The sequence below is a fragment of the Salvelinus sp. IW2-2015 genome, linkage group LG4p, assembly GCF_002910315.2.
Source record: "Salvelinus sp. IW2-2015 linkage group LG4p, ASM291031v2, whole genome shotgun sequence".
Classification (NCBI taxonomy): Eukaryota; Metazoa; Chordata; class Actinopteri; order Salmoniformes; family Salmonidae; genus Salvelinus; species Salvelinus sp. IW2-2015.
Window position 1 is genome coordinate 7688162 of NC_036841.1, and position 4332 is coordinate 7692493.

Here is a 4332-nt window from a genome sequence, read left to right on the forward strand (position 1 = left end):
TAAAGACAGTGGGTTAACTGCCTGTTCAGGGCAGAACGACAGATTCGTACCTTGTCAGCTCGGGGATTACTCTTGCAACCTTTCGGTTACTAGTCCAACGCTCCAACCACTAGGCTACGCTGCAGCCCCTCCGCCTTGTGGTCGGAGGTGAGCAGTTGCCATACCAGGCAGTGATGCAACCAGTCAGGATGCTCTCGATGGTGCAGCTGTAGAACCTTTTTGAGGATCTGAGGACCCATGCCAAATCTTTTCAGTCTCCTGAGGGGGAATAGGTTTTGTCGTTCCCGCATTCACGACTGCATGGTGTGTTTGACCATCTAGTTTGTTGTTGATGTGGACACCAAGGAACTTGAAGCTCTCAAACCTGTTCATTGCAGCCCCGTCGATGAGAATGGGGGAGTGCTCGGTCCTCTTTTCCTGTAGTCCACAATCATCTCCTTTTGCTTTGATCTATGAGGTGAGACCTTTTCGGTTTTTAACCTATCAGACCATGTTAGTTGAGAAGGATGCTTGTAACCCTTTTCAAACAGGCCCAACTAACCTGGAATCCAGAACCTAACATTCCACTTCATATACCCTGTCATGTTCAACATGTTTAGCATGTCAAGGAGTGGAATAATAACTCAGGGTACCGGTACCCGATGTTACTATCCCTCCTGAGTAATGATGGGTAATGTCATCTATATGACTGTCTATCCTTTTTTTCTTTTTATTTGAAGAAGGGGCCTAAAGTCCATCATCAACGCTCAGACAGACGAAGGTCCTCACAACCTGCCAGTCCTGAGTACTGCACACACACACACACACACGTCTGTCACACACACACACACACACACACACACACACTCTGTACACACACACACACACGTCTGTCACACACACACACACACGTCTGTCACACACACACACACACACACACACACAAAACACACGTCTAGCACATCACACACACACACACATCGCATTCACACAGCACACCACACACACACACGTCTTCACACAACATCACACAACACACACACTCTCTGTCCACACACACACACACGTCTGTCACACACACACACACACGTCTGTCACACACACGCTGTCACACACACACACACACACACCACACTACCCCTTTATCTAATAACCTCACTCCTGCTTCCCTGCAGGTTCTCTGAATGGATGACGAAGCAGCGATCAACCAGACCAAACTGCTGCTGAGTGTCCTGTAGACTACCGCATAGAAGAGGAGGAGGAAGAGGAGGAGGAAGAGGAGGAGGAGGATGACGACAATAATGAGCTTGAAGCCGTGCCTGAGGTAGACGAGGAGGAGGAGGACGACGATTATACTGAGTGGTCCTGCAGACTACCACATGGAGGAGGACGACGACAACAATGAGCTTGAAGCAGTGCCTGAGGAAGACGAGGAGGACGACGATTATTACTGAGTGGACCTGTACCGAATGGCCCCCTATTCCCTATGTAGTGCACTAGGTTTGAGCAGAATAGTAGTGCCCCTACTTAGGGAATAGGATTATGTGATTTGGGATGTAGACAATGTATTGACCTCCAGTACCTAAATGCCACTGAAGAGGAGATGTGTGTGTATATAATATAACAGACCGTTTTTTGTTTAACATCCTGTACTTCTGAAGTTATTTATTAGAGTGTTAAACGGGAAGATTACAGTTGTAAATAAAATGTAGCCTTGGGTGCTAGCCGCAAGTAGAGTTGGCTAAAGCAACAAACAGATTTGGGACCAGGCTTATTGTCATTCCATAATGACAGCAGTAAGAGTTGGCTAAAGCACAAACAGATCTGGGACCAGGCTTATTGTCATTCCATAATGACAGCAGTAGAAGTTGGCAAGAGCACAAACAGATCTGGACCAGGCTTTATTGTCATTCATAATGACAGCAGTAGAGTTGTGCTAAAGCACAAACAGATCTGGACCAGGCTTATTGTCATTCATAATGACACGCAGTAGAGTTGGCTAAAGCACAAACAGATCTGGGACCAGGCTTATTGTCATTCCATAATGACAGCAGTAGAGTTGGCTAAAGCACAAACAGATCTGGGACCAGGCTTATTGTCATTCCATAATGACAGCAGTAGAAGTTGGCAAGAGCACAAACAGATCTGGACCAGGCTTATTGTCATTCCATAATGACAGCAGTAGAGTTGGCTAAAGCACAAACAGATCTGGACCGAGGCTTATTGTCATTCCAAATATGACAGCAGTAGAGTTGGCTAAAGCACAAACAGATCTGGGACCAGGCTTATTGTCATTCATAATGACAGCAGTAGAGTTGGCTAAAGCACAAACAGATCTGGGACCAGGCTTATTGTCATTCCATAATGACAGCAGTAGAAGTTGGCAAGAGCACAAACAGATCTGGACCAGGCTTATGTCATTCCATAATGACAGCAGTAGAGTTGGCTAAAGCACAAACAGATCTGGGACCAGGCTTATGTCATTCCATAATGACAGCAGTAGAGTTGGCAAAGCAACAAACAGATCTGGGACCAGGCTTATTGTCATTCCATAATGACAGCAGTAGAGTTGGCAAGAGCACAAACAGATCTGGGACCAGGCTTATTGTCATTCCATAATGACAGCAGTAGAGTTGGCTAAAGCACAAACAGATCTGGACCAGGCTTATTGTCATTCATAATGACAGCAGTAGAGTTGGCTAAAGCACAAACAGATCTGGGACCAGGCTTATTGTCATTCCATAATGACAGCAGTAGATTGCTAAAGCACAAACAGATCTAGGACAGCTTATTGTTATTCCATAATGACAGCAGTAGAGTTGGGCTTATTGTAAATGTATTCTGGTCCCAGCTGTAGGTGCTGTATAGTCAGCTCTATAGCACTGTAAGGCTGGTCCCAGGTCTGTAGTGCTGTATAGTCAGCTTCTATAGTCACTGTAGGCTGGTCCAGGTCTGTAGGTGCTGTATAGTCAGCTCTATAGCCACTGTAGCTGGTCCCAGGTCTGTAGGTGCTGTATAGTCAGCTTCTATAGCCTGTAGCTGGTCCAGGTCTGTAGGTGCTGTATAGTCAGCTTCTATAGCCACTGTAGGCTGGTCCCAGGTCTGTAGGTGCTGTATAGTCAGCTTCCTATAGTCACTGTAGACTGGTCCCAGTCTGTAGGTGCTGTATAGTCAGCTGCTATAGCCACTGTAGGCTGGTCCAGTCTGTAGGTGCTGTATAGTCAGCTTCTATATAGCCACTGTAGGCTGGCCCCAGGTCTGTAGGTGCTGTATAGTCAGCTTCTTATAGCCATGTAGGCTGGTCCCAGATCTGTAGTTGCTGTATAGTCAGCTGCTATAGCCACTGTAGATGGTCCCAGGTCTGTAGGTGCTGTATAGTCAGCTTATAGTCACTGTAGGCTCGGTCCCAGGTCTGTAGGTGCTGTATAGTCAGCTTCTATAGCCACTGTAGGCTGGTCCCAGGTCTGTAGGTGCTGTATAGTCAGCTTCTATAGCCACTGTAGGCTGGTCCCAGTGCTGTAGGTGCTGTATAGTCAGCTCTGCTATCATGCCACTGTTATGTCAGGTCAGTGAATTATTAGCTGCTAATGCCACGTACCCATCTTACTTATGCGCTTATAGCCTAGCTGTCAGCGGTGCTGATATCGCTATAACCATAACCTGGTCCAGTCGTAGGCGAGCGTATAGGCCATGGTAGCATCTGTAGTGTGAAGCCAGGCGCATCATGCGTTCATTTACGATCCGCTAATAGACGGTAAGATTCGCAGGTTAACCCATGGACGACAGATAACATAGGGTGTTGGTCTTCAGGCTCAGCGAACCACAGTTCGCCCCCGTCTGTGGACTAGCTGTCGGAATCTGTATTGGCCGTCGTAACCATTAGAGTTGTTTGTTTCCTTCCCGGTTCTCGTTCAGTTATCTCTGCTACTGGTCAGCAGCCGCAGTAATTGTAGTGTTCAATGCTTACTGTTCTACGTGATGTTGTGTGAGTGTGTTGTGTGTGTGTCTCTATGGATGTTGAGGCATGAAGCTGTAGTGTGTGATCCAGAATAGTACCGCATAAATCGTTTGCTGTAACCATACCGGGAATACGGTATTACCGAATGTGCCACACAAGGGGCACTAATGTTTTTTGTTCAATCACACAAACGATACACTGTAACGCAAATATAAAACGCAACATGCATCAACAATTTCAAAGATTTCTGAGTTACAGTTCATCTAGTAAATCAGTCTATTGAAATAATTCATTAGGTCCTAAATCATATGGTGTTCAACATGACTGGAAACAAAGAGTCATGCATCTGTTGGTTCACGATGACCTTTAGAAAAAAAAAAATGGGCTGCTCTTCG

At 46.2% G+C, this 4332-nt stretch overlaps 2 long non-coding RNA genes across 4 annotated transcripts; one reads left to right on the plus strand and one right to left on the minus strand.

The window, feature by feature from the left end:
• Nucleotides 1-1170: 1170 nt before the first annotated feature.
• LOC139023797 (uncharacterized) lies at nucleotides 1171-2662 on the plus strand. Of its 3 annotated transcripts, none has more exons than XR_011474998.1 (4): nucleotides 1171-1846; nucleotides 1975-2165; nucleotides 2293-2358; nucleotides 2422-2662. It is a non-coding gene; the product is annotated as an uncharacterized lncRNA (long non-coding RNA). The 3 variants fall into 3 exon arrangements; XR_011475001.1 differs by having other exon boundaries at nucleotides 2485-2662; XR_011475000.1 differs by having other exon boundaries at nucleotides 1975-2102; nucleotides 2232-2358.
• A 325-nt stretch (nucleotides 2663-2987) lies between these two features.
• On the minus strand, nucleotides 2988-3502 carry LOC139023799 (uncharacterized). The gene is made up of 3 exons (XR_011475004.1): nucleotides 3426-3502; nucleotides 3220-3258; nucleotides 2988-3102 (listed from the first exon to the last, which is right to left on the minus strand). It is a non-coding gene; the product is annotated as an uncharacterized lncRNA (long non-coding RNA).
• Between the last annotated feature and the right edge of the window lie 830 nt (nucleotides 3503-4332).